This window comes from Leptosomus discolor, chromosome Z, assembly GCF_034619465.1.
Source record: "Leptosomus discolor isolate bLepDis1 chromosome Z, bLepDis1.hap2, whole genome shotgun sequence".
In the NCBI taxonomy this organism is placed as follows: domain Eukaryota; kingdom Metazoa; phylum Chordata; class Aves; order Leptosomiformes; family Leptosomidae; genus Leptosomus; species Leptosomus discolor.
Window position 1 is genome coordinate 68,044,770 of NC_141419.1, and position 23,740 is coordinate 68,068,509.

Consider the following 23,740-nt stretch of genomic DNA (forward strand, 5'->3'; position numbering starts at 1 on the left):
CATGAGTAGGAAGTACTAATATCCTACTTAAGTGAAAAAAAATCTCAGTGTTTACAAGCAAATGAAAAGGAATGGTTCTTCAGGAAGATGAACAGCATACATAAGAGTCAAGATGATTTAGAGTAAAATTTTGTATCTGTCAGTAAAAGTTTAAAGCATCAGTTTTAATCATTACTTAATTGGCTCTGTGTGAAGTTTGATCATGACTACTAATTTCCCAAAATTCTAGCATACAAGCATATTAGTTTATAAGCATAATGGTATCTGAAACCAGAATCCTTGTCTTTTTCCTTTTTTCTAATGGCCTTCATTAAGGTGTCAGGTGATACAAGCAGGTCACCATGACTGTCAAGTTTCAATGAAGAAGGTTAACTGCTATTGCACCACTCTAATTAGAGCTCTTTCTTGTTCAACACAAGCTTCTCATAGAAGAATGCTAGCTGCATTTTTCAAATGTGAAAGACAAAATTTCACTTTGTGAACATAACCAGCAATGCTAATCATAAACTGTGTGTTATCATGAAGTTCTTAATAGCACCACAGAGTCATGTACTTTGCTGCAAAACTGGTATTCGTACAAGGCAGCATTCAATGATGTGGTTGTTCAAAAATCAGTTAACTTACCCACAGTCTGAAATCATCATTCTATCTGTCCCAGAATTTCTCATCTACAATGAGGAAGCTAGCAGGACTTGTGCAGGGTGAAGACAACTCTGTATATTAATAACTGGGTAAATTCCACCCATATTCTTCCTGAGGGACTTCAGAAAGTATTGTCATATGTAAGCTTGATGGGATTTCTGTGAAACATGAGTGCTGAACTCTAGATTCCCGAAGTTACCTCACATCTGATCATCAAGCCAGCAATTTTTAGGGTCAAAATAGACTCATTAGGATTTGTCCAGAGCCATATAGGACACAAAATCAAAGCTGTTCCAGGTTCCCAATACATAAATCGTGTTTTCCAAGGCTGCAGAACTGTTTGTAAAATCACATTGAAGCTAAACATGGTATTGACAGTTAATATTCTTCCATCAGGTTGTTCAACTATCCTTTTTCAAACGATTCCAGAAACATATGCAACATCCTACATATGTTGCTCTAAGCGACAACAAAGTCCTCTGAATCAGCAAAGTTTTGAGTTTTACAAAAACAATAGTCAGTGGCAGAAGTAGCAAGACAACAAGACAAGCAAGAAGGCAGAAAAGAAGGTAACCTTTACAAGATCTAGACTCGGGTCCTATCTGTAAAGGATGAGTTAGTGCAAGTGCTTTGGGGTTTACCATGTCCATCTCTGAGCACTCAAGACCAGCAGTATTCTTTAAGTCTAGGAATTAAGGTTGTAACTAGCAAGCAGAGAAGGACTCTTCAAATATATTTTCATTGTAAGTAAAATTGTTCTTTGTAAGAAAAATTCAGTAAGTAGCAGATTGTTTTCCTTTGCCTAAGAACTTAGCTCCAAAAGAACACTAATTCTCAAATCCTGCTAACAGTAAGTCACAGATGTTACAGAAAAGGCCCCTATAATGTCCTTCAATCCATCCCAGTGATAGAACTATTCTAGCTTTTGTTCCAACCTGATTTTAAAAACTCATAATTAATGTGGACAAAAAAAGAGGATTTTTTAAAAAGATGTATCTCACATTTAAGGTCACCAAATACACAAATATCACTAAAAGTTATCTCAGATCTTGAGTGGCCCATTAAGATCTGTTGTAAGAGAGATGGGCAGCATTCGCATTCAGATGTGAGGTAACTTTAGGAATCTAGAGTTCAGCGCTCAAGTTTTACAGAAATCCCATCAAAATGGATCATTAATTAACCATCTGTTTCAGCGCCAGAAAACTTTCCAAAGATCCCAGGAGTTTTACTATTGTGCATAGCCAGACATGCTGCCATCTGAGCTGTGCAGTACTTCTGAAGAACTGAGCTTACCTAGGGCTCAAATCAGTAGGATACCACCTATTCCCAAGCACTGCCAATCATTTCCTGGTAGGAACTCAGCTCCTACGTCTGTCTAGATGCAGAGAGCTCTGGATGGCTGGGTAGTAGGCTTTCTAAAGCAGACACAGGAAATCCTATGTTTTGTGGAAGAACAAGAATAAATACTGACATGGGAGGGACATATACTCAGATGTTGAAAAAGCACTTGGAAATCAGTATCTAGAAGCTAAAAGTAAGTTAATCCAAGAGAAATTGTTCCTGTCTAATTGCAGGTTAAATCTTTTAGTCACATGCAAGTCAGCAAAAAACAGAGCTAGTGCAAAAGCACAGGTGTTCCAGTTTCAAAGTCAATTGACCAAATAGGTGCCTAAGGCCTTAGCTACTGCATGCAATGATTTGACAACAGACCTACACAGCTCATATTATTCCATACGCTTATTTTTGTTGGCATGGAAAACACTTTATACCCTAAGACAACCTGGCATGGCTGCACACTCCACAGTTAAGTCATGGGTTGGACAAAACACTGGTTTCTCCAAAATCACACAGTAATTCTTTTAGATTTTTGTACAGACAAACCAGAGCTAGCAGATTGTTGGAAATGAACATGCACAAGAAATAAGAATTGCGAGAATATATGTCAAAGATGACTTATTTCACCAACACTTCACTGTAAAGTGTTGACCATTTAAAACTCATTCTTCAGTTTTCAAAACCCAAGGCAGATCTCATTATACATCCTGTTACAAGAACAGCTTCAAGATTAACTATGGATTCAAGACTATAGCATACTATTTACAGAATAAGTCATTCGAAAGCATTTTAAAAATGCAAATTCTAAACTCCTGCAATATTACCTACCATGGGTTTTACTATGAAAGACACTATGGAAAAGGCAAAAAATGCCATTTCTCAACAAGCTGAGACTCAACCTAGTGGACAGTCTCAAAAAAAACCTTTACAAACTTGACCTTCAAAACTGAGGAGCAAACTCAGACAGGATAGCTCTGAGTCCTGATAAATAAGAATAAAGAATTCTTTATTCTTTAACAAAGAATAATATTATTCTAATATAGATATATTATTAATATCTCTATTATTCCCACCAGAACAAACAGACATTGCTGTAGCAAAAGGTAGCTCTATCCCAGCTGTAATGACACTTCCCTTATGCCAAGCCCTGTATTTGTACAGCCATGCAGCCAGCTAGGTCACAGTACTGATGTGGCTCACTCCACAAACGTCTGTGCTGCAGTAGGCTGCAGTAGGCAACAGGAAAAGGCAGTCCCTATCTTCCATTGTTCCCACTTTTTGGTGGCAAGTTCAGTGAAAACTTAACAATCAAGATGTTTTGACAAAGAATGACAGTCACATGACAAAGATGACAAAGAACACAGCCACAAAGATCAACAAAATAGTGCCTGTGCCTCATTTGCATGTATATGGAGGAAGAAGAAAAACCTAACAGGAACTATGTATTTCAAGTTCTTTCCTCTTTATCAAGGTAAAAGCCATTAGTGAAAAAAGAGTGATGCAGACTGCTTAAGTCAGCTAACTTGGTATCTGCAGCTAAAGAAAAAAAAAATCATGACTAGATACCAGAAATGTCAATATATGCTTGTATTTGGCAATCCAGCATCATCTATTGCATGTTTAAACAGTGTCTCCCTAGACTAATTTTTTTTAACGATGACTGGCATTCACCACTACTTGCCACCAGAGAAACACGTCAGAATGCAGTGTATTGCCAGAAGCGTATTTGTGATGCATTTCCAGAAAATCAATACAGTATCCAAACACAGTTCCATTACTTTGCAGAATGGAGCAGACGACATTAATACCACTACCAGTGCTCTATGTAGATACAACAGAGCCCAACAGTGCATGGTGCAAGGCCCAGGTGGACTAAAACCACAGCTCCCTCTAGCCTCCTCTCCCCTCTAACCTCCTTGTCCTGAACACAGTATTTATATTGGTGGATCTTGCACAGACCAAAAAACTAAAATACTCGCCAAAAAATAAGGAAAAGAAACCTATTACCAAAATCAGATCCAAAAGCAGATTTTTCATAGTGCAATGTTGCCACACCCATTGCACCTTACCTTTAAGACTGAATACATCTGAAAAAGACTCGCAGGGAGAACAGCATGAAGCCCTGAACTAGAAAGCATGCTCTTGCAAATTTTTTTTTACAGAAAGGTTTCACCTAACTAGGGCTTTTAAATACTCATTTCAACCTAACATGGCATCCTAAAGAAAAAAAAAAAAAAATGGACTCAGTACTCCGATTTTTGTTTCTACTTTAAATAATACAGAATACTTTGTCCCTTTGTTTATTGTTACTGTTTCCTGTTACTAAGACTATGACCACACACATGGGGAAGCCTGGGATTTTTCTCGAGTGCAGGTCTGTCTCAGATACAAAGGGCACATTGTTAAAACACAAGCACACTCAATTTCTGTGTGCACACATATATATATACTCATGTGAGTTGCAGCTCTGGTCTCAGTCTCATTGTGTATCTCTACATCACAGTCACTCCCTTGCTAAGCGCCCCTTAAACTATAACTTCTGGACTAGAAGAGACATCAGCTCTATTATTTGAGGCCTCAACAGCTTTATAACTAAAGATATCTAAAAGAGTAGAAGAAATAAGTTTCTAATCTGTATGAAATGTTGCATTGTTTAGATGATCACTGATCTGGAATACACTGGAAAACCATGGGTTCACCTAAAATGACATTCCAGGCACCTACACTAATGAGAAACTACTAGTCTACTAGTAAATTAGTGTTACATCACAAGGTAACACTCTTCTCTTTTTAGTATGCTAACACATAGATTTGGAAAACTGTGATTTAAAGAGTGATCAGCCAAGAGCTTTAAATCAAATTATAGTCTTAACAGACAAGCATAAAGAATAAATGTTTTCCCATAAAAGTAATACCTGAATTCTACATACTACTTTTACTAACTAGCAGGCAGAAACACTCTAATGCCAGTTAGGTGTCACTGTCTCCCCCAATTAGAAGTGCTGGCCCATTACCGTATTTCAAGCTATTGCAATCTATGGCTTCAAGACTGCATATTTCTTCAAGTATCGGCTCAACATCTGGTCACGAGTCCTGCAAAGGTAATGGGAATGGTGGTAGGGCAAGCACTGTTTGGGAGACAGAAATCACAAGAACACACACACAAAGCATTCATCTGGTGTTTGCGTTGAGACGCTGAGAATAAAAGTAATCTCAACATGATGAATGTGAAAAACTTAAATGTTTATTTTCAGCAGAACTGGGATTTCATCCAAAGAGCTGGTCTATATAATCTTTATAATGCATGGAAATACTGAGACAGATCAATCGCAACTTAAGGCATTACAAATACTTTCACTAGATCAGCATGGAAATCATCTCCCAGGGTGTTCGGGACACTCGTTTATGTGTTGCCAGGCCAGAAGATTTCTCACGCTTATTTCATGGTCAGAAAACTACGACAGAAGATAATTTGGGCCAGAAGACAATTTGGGCACGGTAGAGGTCTCCACACATTGCTGCCTGACAAAGGAGTTCATTAACCATTTCAAGCTGATTTACATACAGTCCATCTGTCTAGGTATGTATACCCTACTAATTTTTTCCAGATAATCAAGTTTTGTGGGTGTTGTCTATAGTAAGCAATGTTGATCTTTGTTACACTCTCCATGCTGCTACAGAAGACAGCATAAACTACTTTGTCACCATCACTTTCACACAATAAGCACCTCATTTTACCAGAGATAGCAAGATGGCCAGAAATTGTAGTAACATTGAACTACTGCCAAGAAGCTGCACCTTCTGCTCAATTATCTGCAATATTTCTGTGTCAGAGGAGCATAGCTGATGGAACTGTTGCTAAGACAAAGTTTTGGAAAAGCTATCATTAAGCCTTGTGGGAGGGAAAAAGACAGGTTACAGAACCCGAGCCAGGTCAAATTCAACTGGCAACAATGCTTCTGGCTCCTAATAGCTTTATAGTGTTCACACCTCGTTAACCAGCTAGAGAAAGGAAACTGAGAAATTTAAGGATAAGACCATGGAAGTTTAAGGATGACACCTAAAAAAGCAGGTCAACAGGCAGCAAACCAAAACCAATTTCCACAGCAAGATTTGTCTGTCCCATATGTTCAAACACTATAGACTGTCACACATTTCTAGATTTTAAAGCTTCAAACAGTGGAAAAAAAAAACAACTTCAAACTTTGAAAAAAAATTACTACATCCTACAGTCAAATTAGCATGATTTGTCAATTCCCCTACAACTATAGTATCCTCTCTTCAAAATGGTACCCTGCATCCTGAGAGCTTTAAAGAAATGCATTTGACTAACTCCCTGTCCTTCAAAAACGGTAAGAGCTAGGAGCACATCAACCAGCAACAGACATTTCCTGACTGTCAAAAATTAAAATAAAATACTTATTTCTAGGCAACTACAAGGCTAACAAGTCCATCCGAAAATATTCATCTTCCACAATATTCTCCAGCCAACTTAAGAACCCTAGTATTTTAATTCTGCCATCTCAAACTGACACATATCACAACCACCTTTATGAAGATAACATACTAAATATAGTCCAACAAAAGTGAAGAGAAGCTGAAGCCTTTATAAAGACACCTTGGTTAACATGACGTGACAGAGACAAGCACATCTTACAGAAGCTTTTACCTTGTAACTCCTTATCATTCAGCAGGAGCGAAGGGAAAAGCTACTAAGATAAATTTGGATACTTGTCCACAGCACAGAAGGCCATAAAGGAAAGTAGTTATGGAGAGAATACCCATTAATAAACGAGGAATTAATCAAAGAGATCAAATTTAACAGGAAACCAACTTCTCACACCTCCCAGAATTCATGGCTGTGCAGCTTCCACACTGTGTCTAGCATGAAGTGTATTCATTTTAGCTTAAGCAATGACTGCATCACAGTCCACAAATACTCTAACTCTCCTGCCCCCAGCTAAAAGTAAAAGTAGTATCACTGACCAGTAAAATATGGTGACGGTTTGCACCTTTAACACAGAATTTACCTCGTCAATGTACACAATAACCTCGTCTACCAATGTACATCCTGGGTGTGTTTACTTAAGATCTATTTCTTGAGGATTTTTAATGTAACCAAACCTCTGCTCAAAGAAGACTGATTGCACGCTACTGATAAATTCTGTATTTCTCAGCACTGGGAATAGAAGAAAGACTAGGCCAGAACATACTGAGGTCAACTTATTTACACAAAAGTCCATGGTTTCCTATTAAAGAATGCTATCCTCTGTGTGGTCAACCCAACAGAAGGGCCTACACAAATAAACGGTTACATCACTCAGCAGCGACTATTGATAAGAACTTGTTTTTATGCAATAGGGATGAGGAAGTAGGAGAGGAGAGACAGACTGGCAGGTAGAGAAGTAAGACTGGACATTGTATGGGCCTGACCTATACAGTCTCCACAGCTTCATCTGTTTACCTTCTCCCATGAGATGAGAGACACCCACAGACATATGGGATAGAGCACTAGGAAAAGTGTCTCCTGAACTACTGCACTCTGTAGACCATTGTCTAATTTCAAGTTTCTCAAAACAAATATTCAATAGCAGCAGTGGCCCAGAGACCAGTCACCCACAGCTTGGCATCCACCACACACAAAGCGCATAATTACCTGGCTTGCCTGATGGTATTCAATGTGCCGAGCAGGCTGAACTATACTAGCAGAACAGTGAATCCTTCATGGTAATGAATGAGACTAAGTAAGCCACTGCTGGTTTGGCAAGCCAATTCCTCTCCCCCACATCAAGTTTTCCGTGTTCTGACCACTGGAATAGGCGAACTCTCCACCAGCTGGGTACTGCAAGCTCACTGCAGAACCTTACACAGGACAGCAGTACCCATTAAATACTGAATATAGTACACAGAACCTTGTGTGGCCAGTTACATGGATTATCAACCATTTTGCAACTTGCTTATGTAGCACACTCAATTTTAAGACCTTAGTAGAGTATCAGAAGACTATTTTTACAACTGCAGTGTTGAGTCCAGCACACCTTGGTCTAGAAACACTCCGAAATCCATGGGCAACTGCATTTAAATATTAATACAACACAGCTACTAATCAAGACCTCTGCTCTGAACACTAGCGGACGTCTGATACTTAACCACAGATCCACAGAGTTGGTGCTGGCCCTGGCTTGGATGTGCTCACTCACATTTAGAGAGCAGGAAGCTTACCAGTAACACATACCCACACTTCTGGGTTTGTCCACCTTGTTTGGTTTGCAAATGAACTCTATACTGCAATACCCCAATGAGTAGTGTCTAAAGAGTCTTCAAAATCTTTGCCAGCAAGTTTTGTCATCTTGACCTCAATGTGCCAAGATACTACTCGAGTCATCACACCAACAGCTTGAGTATTTAGGATTATTTCAACTCCCTCTACAGACATGGATTTGTACTGTTTGCTAAGAAGCTCCAACACTAAAACACCAGCAGTACTGGAGTTGACGAAATGGGCAAGTCTTTTCCTTGTTTAAATCAGGTTTTTGTTTTCAGAAAGGGTCAATTTAATTGTGGAAAAAGAATGTTTACTCTTTTTCAAAAATCCTCTATATTTGTAGTATGATACACTTAACTGATGCACCTACAAACACAATACTGATTTCAAATAAATGAGAGGTTGTTCCATTATTTGCATTTAAAAGGCACATGATTCTGTGTCTGGTTAGCAGTTAAGAATATATCCCCAAAACATCATCATATCATTTAGCCTTCTGGCAGGTTTTTGAAACACATAATCACTTTCCGGAATATGCAGATAGCTGCAAGGTTGGGTTTATTCTGTTTGGGTTGGGGATTTTTTTGTATTTGGGTTGGGTTTTTTTTTTTCCTAAATGGAAGACAACAGGAAATAAAAGCCAGCCTAAGAAGTGATTCCTTCCTACATCTTGGACTGTGAACCCCAGTAACTAGGACAGAGCCATGGATGCAGCTGTTATCACCCCACATGTAAGTAAGTTAATTGGAGAATTCCAAGTGTCCTTAACAGTGTGAGGAAAGAGACACTTAACTTCCATATTAATACCTAAATTTCACATTCGAATTCCTGAATGACCAAAATAAAAACATGACTTGTAGCTTCTGTACTCTGAAATACACCATAAAGTCTTAGAACACCAGCACCTTATTAATGCATTAAGTCTGTCTCCACCTTGCAGTCAGTGAAATCATACCAGGATTCTGTTGCTTTTGAAGATGGACGAGTTTCCATTCCACTATCAGACAAGCCCTGTAGTAGGTATTATTTTTTCATCTCACTATACAAATTACTAAGGATATGACTATTGAAAGTTTTCACCGGTATCAATGTCACTGTTTTATCTACTAATTTAGATGGGATCAGATCCATTTTAAAGGTGTTATTCCTTCTCATTTCTTTCAAGCCTCAAGTGGATGTCCCAGTTTACTAGGGGACCTGCTGTGAAGCAGGTTACCTTAGAGCCTTCTTCACTTTATTGGGAAATTCACAGGCTGTTTTCTATCCTCTGAAGACTCCAGAGGAGTTAAAATGAGCCTTCGCTGCTCTGAAGTCTACCTTGCCACACTGCGCTTAAAGCAGTCGTTTTCAGGACCGACCACCCCTTAACGACCGGGGAAGGTCCTCACGGCGGGGATCTGGAAGCCGAGGCGGCTCTTCCAGCCACCCGACGTGGCTACGGCGGAGGCAAACCTCTGCAGATCTGCTCTCATCGGGCTGATGCACAGCAGGCACCGCAGCAGGATTCCTGCCCCTGGCGCACCCCGACACTGACACCGCTCGCCTCCGTGCGCATCCAGCAGCGCCCGCTCGCACAGCGGCGGCTCCCGCGGGCAGCCGCTGCCACCCACCGCCCCGGCACCGGCCCGCCGGCCCCCCGCGAGATCCTTACCCCATGGCGGCCGGCGGCGCCGGGCACCGGCGGTGCCGCGCGGGCCGCGTCCCCGGGGCGCTCCTCGCCGCGCCGGCAGCTCCGCAGCCCCGTGGCGGCGGGCCGCTGCGCTGGGCTCGCCGCGCAGGCCCGGGGGGGGCCGCGCCGCCGGCTGGCAGCTGCCGGGCCGAGCGGGGCCGCCCGCGCCCTAGGGAGCGCCCCCCGCGGGCCGGGCTCGCATGGCCGCCGGCCCCGCCGGGCGCCCGCAGGCAGCGGCTCCGGCCCCCGGGCGGGCGGTGGCGGCGGCTCCGGCTCCGGCTCCCGGGGCAGACGTGTCCCCTCCTGCGGGCGGACGGGGAAGCGCTCGCCTTCTCCGCGAGCGGCTGGCGGCGGCTGCGGCGCTTCTCGCCGGGACGTGAGCGGCCGCCGAGGGCTCCGTGCGCCTCAGAGGCGGAGCGGGATGGGGCAGGCGGTGCGCGCAGGGCTCCACGCCGCCGCTCCTCCTAGCACCCCCGCCGGCAGCGTGGCGGGCACCGATGCATTCTCCCGAGGAAGCAGAGCAAGCCGCGGCACCGGCGCTGGCATCGGGCTCCCGGAGTGAGGCGGCTAGCGGCGGGCTGCGGCCGCGCGTCGCCGGCGGGCACCGGGGCGCCGCGCTCCCCCGATCCGCCCGCACGCCCACCCCCGGCTGCGGAGATACGAGGCGCCGCTCCTCCTTCCCGCGGCGGCGGGTCCGCTCCTCGCCGTCACGCCTTCTTCTGCGGCGAGCGGGAGGGCATCGTCCTGGGGCGCGGCGGGTCGGTCACTGCCAGCGGGCGGCGGGAGGGGCTGCCACCCCCTAGCCCGCGCTCCTCTGCGGCGGGCCGCGGGCTCAGCCCCGCCGGTGGGACGGAGGGGAGGGAGGGAGGGAGGGAGGGAGGGAGGGATCGCCGCGTCAGGCCGTGCCTAGCTGCTCCGGCTCCCCCGAGCAGCTGCCTCTGCCCGCTCGCATCCTCCGCCTCCGCCTCACACCTCCGCCACCGCCCGCCTGTCCCCTCGCGGTGGGCAGGCGCAGCCGCTGCTCTGTCCTGCTCCTCCCGGGGGAAGGGAAAGCGAGAGCCGGGCCGGGCCCGGGTAGCCCCGCCGCGTTCTGCTCTGCCCTGCCCTACAGTCCCCCGCGCACGCCGCCGCACGCAGCTAGCCCGCTCCGGCTAGCGGCGGCACCTGCTCGCTCTGCCTCCATCCTCCGCCCGGGGAGCTTTAAATAGCACACGTCACCGCGCTCCCCTACGCACCGACGTCACGCACCGCTCCCAGCGCTGACGTCACCGGGGTGCGGGGGATGATGTCAGAGTGGTCCACGCCGCCGGAAGCTCTTCTATAATAGGGAATGGCGGCGGGGGGAGAGTGGGGCGGCGGGGGGAGAGTGGGGCGGCGGGGAGGGCCCAGGGACCGGCCCGGACTGGCCCGGCGCGGCCGCCTCCTCCGTGCGCCTCCTCGGTGCGCTGGCGGCGGCCGGCCCGCCTCCTCCCGCCCCCGCCCGCTGCGGCGCCGTTTCCACAGAGACGCCGCGCGCACCCGCCACCGCGGGTGGTTGGCGGCGCGGCGCGAGCGCTCCCGAGAGCGGCGGCGGCGGCGCGGAGCCCACCCCGGGGGGCGGCTGCGGCAGGTTTCTGGCCCTCCGCCCCGGGGGCGGGAACGGCAGGGTGACCCGCTCCGAAGGAGCCGGTCCCGCTCCGAAACACGTGCCTCCGGCCTTGCGGAGCCTTCCATCCCGACAGCGTTACCGGCTAAACGGGAAGGAAACACAGCGGCCGTTCTGAAACTGCCCCCCGACATTTAGATTCCAGCACGTCCACGCTAGCAGTATTGCAAAGAAATGGCCAGTACCGCGAGCTTGCCAGGCCCTACTATTTTTGACTCAGCCCTTCAATGGACCGCACACGCGAACAGATAGCATGTGTTGCTGCTTCTAACTCCATAGAGTAGCCCAAGCTCCAGCACCACCTGCTACCTTGCTGGGCATCTGCCTCGTCTTAGGTTCAGCAAAATACTTCCATTAACTCTCCAAGTTTTCCTGAGTTTGTAAGCGTTAGGCATAACTGCTCCTAGACAATGCCAGTGGCATTGGGATACCCCAGCTCCTTGCTACTTCTAGGACCACTTTCAATATTTTCATGGTATTTTCCTGCTTAAGTGATGTTGTAGCTACCAGAGGCATATTAAACTATAATGAGTGTAAGAGGGAGATATCAGTAAGATACTGGATGTCAATCCCCACATAAAAATAGAAGACGACCTAAGTTTTACCAGTGAGTGTTCTAGCGTTGTAAAACACAACAAAACCAACAATGGTATGTTCACAGCTGTTGCTTTAACAAAAGGTTGGTTATCCTCTCATAAGGTCCCTACTACCTGGGAGCAAGTGTAACCAGGAAGAAGCTGGAAGGAAAGACAGTGACAGGATTTACCTAACAATCTGATCTCCCCAGAGTAAGGACAAACATTATCAAGTTATTTTAATTCACACATGCACATGTTTTACAGACCCTTGCTTCAATGTTTTCACCTACTAAAGTAATCGGCTATGTGAAGAGTGAAAATGACAAATATCAAGGGAAACCTCCAAACAAAAAACAAGCATAAGAAACCTAGCATGAATCACTCCTAGCAGTAGCAGTGAGGCAGACTGCCTCACAAGGGAGAAAACAACAGCTTCCTCAGTTTCCCATTTCTCACATACTACCTCAGAACCTAAAGTAAAGGCACTGAGCTACAAAAAGTTTAGACCGAGTGGCAAGAGTCTAAGGTTTGTTTTGGGCGATGCTCAGAAGATGCGTGGTTATGATGAAGCTGCGTTACTTTTCTGGACTGCCATTGTGTGGTGGTTTGGTGTCTGGCGGGGTTTTGGCACAGTTTTGGCAGTGGGGGAGGGGGCTACAGAGGTGGCTCCTGTAAGAGGCTTCAAGAAGCTCCCCTGGCTCCAATTTCTGATCCACCTCTGGCCAAGGCCAGACCAATGGCGCCTCTGTGAATAACTATTTAAGAGCGAAAGAAACACGTTGATTGCGTCTCTTGCTTCTGTTTGTGTTGGTGTGCGAAACAGGATGGGAGAGCGCCAGCCCTGCGGACCCCGGGTCAGCGAGGCAGGAGAGGGGGAGCTGTGCCGGAGCAGAGGTTCCCCTGCGGCCCGCGGGGGGGTGGCGGCTGAGCCCCTGCAGCCCCTGGAGCCCCGCGGTGGCCCAGAGGTCGCCCTGTAGCCCGCGGAGGGCCCCGGGCCGGAGGGGGCAGGGCCCGGGCCCGGAGCAGCCGCGGCTCCGAGGCAGCCCGCGCTGGAGCCGCCCGTCGGTGGGAGGGCGGCAGCCCCGGGAGGGACCCGCCCCGGGGGGTTCTGGGGAGCTGCGGCCCCGCGGGAAGGACGCCCGTTGGGGCGGTGGGTAGAAGGCTGTCTGCCGGGAGAGGGACCCCGCGGTGGGGCCGGGGAGGGCTGCGAGGGCCCCTCTGCCTGAGGGGGAAGGAGCCGCGGGGACACCTTGTGCCGGCCGGGCTGTGACCCCCATTCCCTGCCACTGCGCTGCTGAGGGGGAAGAGGGAGCAGAGCTGAGCCCGGGAAGACTGGAGGGGTGGTGGTGGTGGAGGTCTGTTGTATTTAAGACTTGGTTGTATCTCTCATTCTCCTTGACGGTGGTGGTTGTTTGTATTAAATGTGTGTTGTTATCTCCAAGTCGAGTCTGCCCATGGCCATAATTGGTGAGTGAGCCCTCCCTGTCCTTTGTCTCGACCCTCAAGCCTTTTTGGTTGCATTTTCTCCTCCTCATCCCTCAGGGGACAGGGTAGGGGTGAGCCAGCAGCTGCGTGATGCTTTTGGAGCCAGCTGGGTGGGCTCAAACCATGACACATTGTGATTTCTTGGCTGGGTTTCATGGGCTAACTCTGAAACATAGGAAGCTCGACGTACTTTCCACTAAAAATCAAATTAGATGTATGTGGCGGATCAAGGGGCGGTCTCCGATTGGGGATAAACCGAAGACCTTAATTGTTTGCAAACTAGTACACACACCACTGAGTAAGCTGTGATTGGTGCACAGGCATTGTCCACGCGCCACTACCGCTGACCCCATTGGCTGCTTTCCTGCAGGCTTGCGCTCCTCTCGTGCCTAAGGGTCTGCACCTGCTTACTTCCCTGTTGTCTTCCTTTATTCTTGTTCAAGGCTCAGGGCAGGAGCTGCCTGAATCCTGTTAACTCTTTCCATCCCTTCTCTCCTTGTTCCTTCTCAGATGTACAGGCTTCTATCATTAAAACTGCTTGAGGCAGTTCTCAGTGTTGGCAGGGGAAAGATAAGCATCCACAACAGTTCTTTCTTTTATACGGTAAGAGTGAAAGAGACTCTGATCAAAAATAATGCAGACTAGGCAAGTGTAAACAACACACAGCTTATAAACCTATTCCATGGTGTCAAGTAGCAAGGAGCTTAGATTGATTCATTAGCTTCTAAAAGTCCCCCATGCAGTAATGGCAGGTCAAGAGGAAAGAAACTAAGGCTCTACATCCACATATAAGTAACTCTTGCATCACTTGTTCTTTCAACTAAAGTTCACACACTAATGCAAATGCTTTAGTATTTTATTATTTTGTTTAGATACCACAGAGATCGCTCCATCTGTCTCTGCCTTTCAACTTGTTCACATATTTGGCTTGCATCAAGTATGTTTTCCCACCGTATGCATGCAAAACGAGAAATCCCCAAGACTGAAGATAAAAGAAAAAAAGTAAAAGAAACCAAACACACACTGAGCCCTGGGGGAAAGAGTTGCATGCTCACTTGAGTACCAGAGGTATGAACAGATTCAGGGGCAAAGAAACGCTGCTATCTCCAGAACGACCACTTGTGGGATATCAACAGTGTCTTTACTGACTTGTGAAATGCCCTATATATTTCATACTCCTCTATAAGTAATAAAATATGAGTACTGGAACAGATAAGATCCCAGGTTGGGGAACAGAGCTGTAGGGACAAAGGAAGCATCACTCCAAGTAAATCTCATGGTTCATCTTTTTTTCTTCTTAATTCTTTATTTAAACAGTGTTAATTGATTACTTCCCTTCCATATTTATTGTTACTGTTCCTCCAGGTCTGACAGCTTTCTCTAAGCCTTAAGCTTTGTCTCAATTACTCCCTTTTACAATTTTGATCAGTTTCCAAGTTGATTTGGTTAACATTATTTGTCTTGTGGAAAAAGCCTTTGTTTATGCTTGCCAAGCTTAGTGAAATCACTTCTCTGTCTTCCTGTTCCCCAAATTAATACACAGTGCAAAACCATGGTGACATACATCAGCTAAGGCCGAACTGTACATTGAAGTACAAAGAAAGCAAGCTTGGTGATTAAATCATAAACATTAACAGGAGACACAACACACAATCACCTCATCTTGAAGACTGAAGTAAAATAACATGGAGAAATTTAATAGTGATGACAAGAGGCTCAGCTCTAAGTTAGTCATTTTGAGGTTTTTTCCCTTGCTATTTTAGAACACTTCTTTGTCTAGAGCACTCTGATGGAGGCAGTCTTGAGCTGTAGAGCATGCTGCCTGATGGAAAGTATCAGCAGGTCAGTGTCTGTTACTTCACAAAGATACCAAGGAATGCCACAATCAACAAAGAGATGGATGGCTTCAGGCAGGGAAAAGCAAGAGAAAGACTGTTATTTGCTGCTCTGAAGTAAAATATTCCTAGCATGTATATTCTCAGCCAACAATCGACCTGCCAAACCCTGTTCTGACACCCTTGCCCTGAATGGCCAACCAGCTGGAGCAACACCTGTAAACTTGGCAGCAGTATCGATACCTCTGAAAGGAGTGTTGGGTTGAACCTCCTGGGGGAGTACCTGTAGGTGGAAAAAAAAACAGATGGCTGTGCTGTTTGAATCTGAAGCCTGCTGAATATCAACATGGCCACTGGCCTGCCCAAAGTCCTGGAAGAGCAGCAGAACACAGCTGGAAAAGAAAGAAGCACCGCAGGGCTCTGCATTTTGCCTAACCTTCCATGGTACCTCTGTTTTGTCTATGCAAAACCACATCTGTACCCATTCGCACATTGGTTAGGAGCTACTGTTCCCATGGAAAAGATAAATGTGCTTGTAAGGGACAGGGGAATCCCATTTTGCTGGATAAAGCACTGAAAAGATTTGAACTGCAATTTCTTGATGAGCTCAAAACAAAGGAATTCTAGCTGCACCAAAACCAGACAGAAACTGTAAGGATGTTTAGGGTACTGTTAGAGCTGTTATCTGAGAGTAGAAAAACAAAAATTGGCTTGTTTGGTTGATCAAACTAAAATCCAATACGACATGCTCTTCAAGTATTTTGGGTGAGGTTAATACAAGCAAGGGAGCAAAAAAAGCTATTAAAGGGCAAAAGAATATATGAGTATATAAATTCTCTGTGAATATTTTTTCCTGTTGTTGATCTTTAAGGAGCTGGTCCCCTTCCAAAATAAGGACTGGGTGCAAAAGAAACAAAGACTGAAAAGTAATCACAGATGGCAGCCATCACTGCCTCCATGTGGGAGGAGGTGAAGGTAGCTGGAAGGATAGAGACATCCTTCCTCCGGCAGCTTGCAGCCTGCAGACCCTACTTCCAATAGGGCTCTGTGCTGGGGTACTACTGCTGCTCCCTTACATCAGCTCCCGTTTGGTTTAATACCAGATGAGTGTAAATTCCAAAATCCCTCAGGAAACTGGGGATGTTTAACCCCTTTGAAGATGAGAGAGCCAGCACCCCACTCTTCCCTCACTTCTCATCCATTGCTGCTATTTAGTGTCTCTTCCTTCCTCCTACTCTTTTATGCCTTTTCCTTGCCCTCCTTTCTCCTGTCTAATCACAAATCTCCCTCCTCACACACATGGTTCTTTCAGTGAGTGGGATCACTTCTCCATCATTTTCCCTTGCAGAATCTGCATTTAATTTATAAATTAAGTAGAGAAAAGAGGAGAAGAGAGTAAATGGCATCTTCTTCCCTGAGCCCAAGGTTTCTCCCTGCATTTTCGTCGGTCTGGAAGAACCTTCAGTGTCATACCAGCTGGGCCTGGATGGATTCTGGCAGAATTTACATTCACCATTTTTTCTGCTGGAATAGATGAAGAAGCAAAGCGTTGCCTTATATTCAAGTAAATGCAGTACTCTCAAACTAAGACTAGATTTTATTTTGAAAGTAACTGTATGACATAATTCCCTGAGATGCCTTATGGTCCAGTATTTCTAACTGTCCTGTTGGCAGTGAATGCTAGTTTTCCAGCACCCACTTCCAACATCTCATTGTCTTACCACCAGAAATAGATCGCACATCTCCTACACAGCTCTGTGGCACTACACCCCTACATGAATTTTTTAAAGATACTGAGCCCTGAGTAATGCTTTCATTTCTTAGTCAGGTTTATCAGAGGCTGATATTTCCTCCAGTGTTTTTTCTGACCATATAGAAAGCATAGTTTATGCCAGTAGACTGATTATGTCAGCTTGTCATTTCTGTCTAATTACTCTGAGTTTATCTAGGTACATCACTCAGCTTTGCTTCCCAAAATCCTTGCAGGTATTGTTTCAGTTTCAGCTGAAGATGATAAAAATATTAATAAAAATACCCAGTGTATTTTTTACTATTGAGTTTTGATATGTAGCAATAATGGCATTGTGGATCTGGAACCTTGCCACAGCATTCCTTTCTTGGCAAAACTGTACATGCACACAACAAATCTTCTTTTCTAGCGTGTCCTCTGTGGATCACATCTGAGAAACCACATACTGATAAAGTTTTTTCAGCCGTATTTACACTATAGACAATATGGTCTGTGTTTTCAGAAAGAGTAAATCATAGCAATCATGTGGCATTTTTCTCTTTGATCCCTCCTGTCAAACCAGATCAAGTTGATTTCTAGTAGAACTAACAAAGTCCAAACATCACCCATGAGCTCTGTACCCATTCTTCCTGTCTTTGAAATAATAGTTTTTTTGTTTTTTTTTTTTCTCAGGGTCTGAAAGCTTGTGGTGTAGGAAGTACTCATTCACTGGTGAATATGAGGTTGCCTTAGAATAATTAGCTTCTGTTTTTAGCAGTTCTTTCCTACTTATTTTTTAAAAGTTCTTGTAGACTTCTAACAATAGAATCAGTGAATATTTGAAGAAAATGCTTAACTTTCTGCCTGAGTTTTCCTTCTTAGAGATGAATTTTTCTGAGACTCTGAAAGAGCTATATTTGGAGAAAATTACACTGTATTTCTGTAAATCTTTCCATGAAGAACATTTGGAATTTCCTACTATTTTCACAGAATTTCTATGTACCTGGACTTCAGCTGCTGCTGAGAATTAAGTTCTAGCATATACAAAGTTTTTTCTCTATGTGCGAACATTTAGACAAAGCTTTGAGAAGCACTAACATCTTCATGCTGTGAAGCAGAACATTGAAATTTGACCATAAATCTTCTGAATATCTTTTTTTTTTTTTCACTTTTAGTCTGCTTCCATTCATCTGGCAGGTTGGTCCAGTTTAGCACAGGCTAAAATGAAAAAAAAAAAAAAAAAAGACTTTTCAAACACACTTAGGAATTTACCTACAGACCTCTAATGGTTGCTCCAGTGCTGTTCTGCAGCTCAGGCTTAAGAGAGAAGACAACTTTGAGACTGGGGCCAGCTTGATAAAAAGTCAGACCAGCTTTTCACATTATGGGAAAACAGTCAGAAGTACAAGTGGAAACCATAACTAAGGACCAGAGACAGAAATGGCAGGCAAATGAGTGGGAACCAGTGAATGAAGAGTGAAACAGAGATCGGATAAAGACCCAGGGCTAAATTCCAGTAGGAGAAGCTGGGAAAAGGTAACAGGTAGGGAAACTGATTGAACAAAAAAATAGAATGGGGAAAATCTGAGCTGGAGGGCACACAGGAGGCTTCAGACTGGTAGGGCAGTGAACAGAGAGGTCTGATGTTTAGAAGCTGGAAATGGCAAGTCAAAGATAATATAGACCTGAGGATTCGAAAGAGGAGAGGGTGAAATGGGGTGTGATAGAGGGGAGGGAGCTGTTCAAAACTGATGTGTGAAACTGGATGGGCAGTGTGCTCAGCAGGGCAGGTGTTTCCTCCAGATGTGGGTAAAGGACACAGCACGTCATTCCTCTGCTGTCAGAACACAGCGGTGGAACCCACAGGCTCCATCTGCATTTCAGCTCTGACCGGTGCTGTCTGTGCAATGGTGGTAAACTGTAAATCGTAGTAGTTATCCTGACCAGTCAAATGACTCCTTCCTGACGGTGGTGCAGGTGGGACCATATGATGCCAGAGGGTGGGATTTGTCTTTTATGGCTCAGATGTTTCAAGGCCATTCAGAGATTGCACTGAGAGGTTGTATCATTGAGCTCTCAAGGGACAGAAATTCTGCAGCTGAGGATGCACAGACAAACTCTGTAATTTCCTTGTGTGTATATGCATTATGATAAAGTAACTACGTAGCTGTAGATATTTTTTGCACTGAATTCCTACCTCATTCAATGAATGGGATGGTTCTGCTTGGAAGACGATCTGCAGGGAAGGAAAACCTCCCTCTAGGAAGCCTTGTGTGCTGCATTACTTGGAATGTATGCAGTCCGTAGCAGAGACTTAGTCTCTACCTGCCCGGGACAAAAGGCTGGTACTATAAAGGCACTAAGAAGAGCCACAGAAGTAGGTTTTAAGTGGAAAAGGAAGAGAAATGACATGAAAGAGAGGATGATTTTCTAGTTACAGTAATTCTGTTCAGGGGAACCTAACTCCTCCTTGCTACAATACCTGTGTTAATTCTAGCTGAGGGACAACTTTAAAGTTGGCACGAGTGCTCTCCATCTTCGTGAGACTCGAGATTTTGGGAATACTAGCCATTAGGATTGTTAGTAGGATTTCTGTTTCTACAGACTGAAGAGTCTATTAAGTGAGCGTAATGCATACACACAAAGCAGCTGAATTAAAATTACACAAGCAACCTCATTCCTGTCATTTCCAAGCCCTGAATACTTGGCTTTACATTTGAATTCTGTTGGCATGGTTTGGCATAGTTTTTCTCTATGTCTAAGATCTATGGAAAGGGGTTGAGGTTCTCCTTATGAATCAGTGAAATAGAGAAATCAGACTGCTACTTTACCTTTCTTCTCCACCTCTGTTCCCGTTTTCTTCTGTGTTTTATTATTCCTTTTGTCTCTTTAGTGTACCTTTACACGCTTGGTTCTGCTCATCTAATGACCTTAACAAGCTCTGTAATAGCCTCGTGTCAGTGCCTGCTGTCTTGCCCCACCAGCAGCCAGGATGCTGCTGCCCTCACGTTGCTTTCAAACAGCCCACAGAAAAACCCATTTCCCCTCTCCTCCTGATGGGGCCAGATCCCTCATCCAGCCTTTTCAGCTACTCTGCATCAGCTTCTGTGGGTCAGACTCATGGCTCATGGGCTGGGTATGGCAGCCAATGCAGCCTCCAGTGCTGTCCCGTCCAACCTCCCCCTCCTTTGCTTGTAGCCTCCTGGTAGGACAGGATAGGTCACTGCTGCTCAGACACTGCACACTGCCCCACAGTTAGGCTAGGCTAGGCTAGGCTAGGGCAGAATAGAATAGGCTATTTCAATTTGAGGGAGCCTACCATGATCGTCTAGTCCAACTGCCTGACCACTTCAGGCTGACCAAAAGTTAAAGCACAGTATTAAGGGCAATGTCCAAATGCCTCTTAAACCCTCACGGGCTCAAGGCATCGACCATCTCTCTAGTTAGACTTGTCCATTCTTTGACCATCCTCTCAGTAAAGAAATATTTCCTAATGTCCAGTCTGAACCTCCCCCTAGCACAGCTTTGAGTGATTCCCATGCATCCTATCACTGGATCCCAGGGAGAAGAGATCAGCAGCTCCCTCTCCACTTACCCTCCTCAGGAAGCTGCAGAGAGCAGTGAGGTGGCACCTCAGCCTCCTTCTCTCCAAAACTAGAGAAACCCAGAGTCCTCAGCCACTCCTCACAGCACGCGCCTTCCAGCCCTTCTGCTTGTTGCCCTCCTCTGGCCGCATTCAAGGACCTTAACATCCTTCTTAAATTGTGGGGCCCAGAGCTGCACACAGTACTCCAGGTGAGGCTGCACCAACACTGAATGCAGCGGGATAATCACCTCTTCTACCCGGCTGGTTATGCCCTGTTTGGTGCACCCCGGGTTGTGGTTTGCCCTCTTGGCTGCCAGGGCACACTGCTGGCTCCTATTGAGTCTGCTGCCGACCAGCACCCCCAGAGCCCTTTCTGCAGGGCTGCTCTCCAGCCGCACCTCTCCCCGTTTGTACTTCTGCCTGGTGTCACTCTGTCCCGGGTGCAGCATCTGGCATTTGGACTTGTTAAATTTCATCCTATTAATCATTGCCTAATGCTCCAATCTATCTAGATCCCTCCTTAAGGCATCTTGTCCTTTGACAAGACAGAGTCCATAGCACCTCCCAGTTTAGTGTCATCAGCAAACTTGCTAATGGTGCGTTCAACTCCTGCATCCAGGTCATTGATAAATACATTGAACAGAACTGGCCCTAGAACTGAGCCCTGAGGAACACCCCTGGCGACCAGTCGCCAGCCAGATGTGGCCCCAAAGGCAGTGGCATGCCTTCTCCTGGGCCTGCGTACAGCCAGACGTTTAGGCCCTTGTTTGTCCACTATTGCCTCAGTCAGAAGTGCTCAAAATCAGTTCAAACCACCAGGACAGAGCAGGTTGAACCACCTTTTACGAATATTTGCCTTTCAGCCTTAAATCTTATTGGGAGCTGCTTGATATTATCCGTATAGATGCAGACTCTCTGTTACAAATCAACTGACCAGGTCATGTAGTCTGAAAAACAGGCCGCATTACCCTGAGAGATGCCATAGGGAAGAACCTCTCCCCTTCTCACTCTGCTTTCTACTGCAGGGAGCCCTTCGAATTTTGACAGCAGTTTCACTTACTTCGTAGGACCTATATAAACCTTTGGAAGCCGCCTTGTGTGAATCCAGGTCTTTGCCTTAGGGGAGCTCCATGAAGAGCCTAGCTCGCACCTTGAGAAATTAAAATGGGGTTGTAACATTTTAAAAGAGGGGTGGGAGCAAGGCTAAGCTCTCAATTACTATCCTCATCTCGAATTTCTTGTGTCCCTGTTCAGGCTCTGAAACATTGGTGTGTTATCAACATCTTTCTGGCTACCACTACAAAGCACAGCATGATGTGGGCTTCTAAGGAAAAACTTAACTCCATCTCACCAGACTCAATACAATCTCCACCCCTAATTCCAGGCCAGTTGCATCATGCTTAGGTCCCGCATGATTTAATACACAGTCCTTTTTGGTGCCCAACATGGGACTAAGAAATTTGAGATAATGATAGTAATTAGGAGAGCTAACAGGCAAAACATGGACTGAACTATGTTAGAGAGTAGAATGATCATGGGGAATTTATGTTGTGGCAATTGTGATGAAGGGACAAGGGGTGGATTGTATGTAAATTGTCCACTTGCATTCAGTGTTGTGATGATGTTTTGATTTTGGTGTAGGGAATTTTTTTTGTTGATGTGAGTGAAGTTTGTGAAGATTGTGTGATGAATGTAGATTTTAATGATAATTCTTAAATATGTGATTCGCAGAGGCAAGGGGTGGAATGTATTTGGTTTGCATGGCAGGGTTTTCACAGTGGGGGGCCAGGGTGGTGGCTTCTGTGAGAAGCTGTTAGAAGCTTCCCCAATGTCCAACAAAGCCAATGCCAGTCAGCCTCAAGGTGGACCTGCCACTGGCCAAGGCCAAGCCCATTAGCATCAGTGGTAGCACCTCTGTGATAACGTATTTCAAAAAGTTAAAAAGTTACTACACAAGAGCTTTTGCAGCCAGAGAGGAGTGAGAAGATGTGAGAGAAACAACTCTGCAGACACTGGTCAGTGAAGAAGGAGGGGGAGGAGGTGCTCCAGGCACTAGAGCAGAGATTCCCCTGCAGCCCCTGGTGAAGTCCATGATGAGGCAGGCTGTCACCCTGCAGCCCGTGGAGGTCAATGGTGGAGCAGATATCCACCTGCAACATGTGGAGGACCCCATGCCAGAGGAGGTGGATGCCCAAAGAAAGCTGTGGAGAGAGCATGGAGAGCTTGGGCTGGAGCAGGCTTCTGGCAGGGCCTGTGGACCTGTGGAGAGAGGAGCCCACACTGGAGCAGGTTTGCTGGCAGGACTTGTGACCCCATGGGGAACCGACGCTGGAGCAGTCTGTTCCTGAAGGACTATAACCCATGGGAGGGCCCCACGCTGGAGCAGTTAATGAAGAACTGCAGCCTGTGGGAAGGACTCATGTTGGAGTAGTTTATGAAGGACTGTCTCCCGTGGGAGGGACATCACACTGGATCAGGGAAAGAGTGTGAGGAGTAAGGAGCAGCAGAAACAACGTGTGATGAAGTGACCGCAACCCCCATTCCTTGTCTCCCTGCAACACTGGAGGAGGAGGAGGTGGAGAAATCAGGAGTGAAGTTTGGCCCAGGAATAAGGGAGGGTAGGGGAAGGTGATTTTAAGATTTGGTTTTATCTCTCATTAACATACTGTGATTTGATTAGCAATGAATTAAACTAATTTCCCCAAGTCGAGTCTGTTTTGACTGTGATGGTAATTGGAGAGTGATCTCTCCCTATCCTTATCTCAACCCACAAGCCTTTTGTTATATTATATCCTCTTGTCCAGTTGTATCCCAGTCCTTCCGTGCCCCATTGCCCAATACCCTCAACATAGTCTTTAACAGTCCATTATACCTCTCAGTCCTGCCAGAGGCTTGTGGGTGATAGGGGATGTGATACACCCACTCAATGCTGTGTTTCTTTGCCCAGGAGTTCATGAGGTTGTTTCAGAAA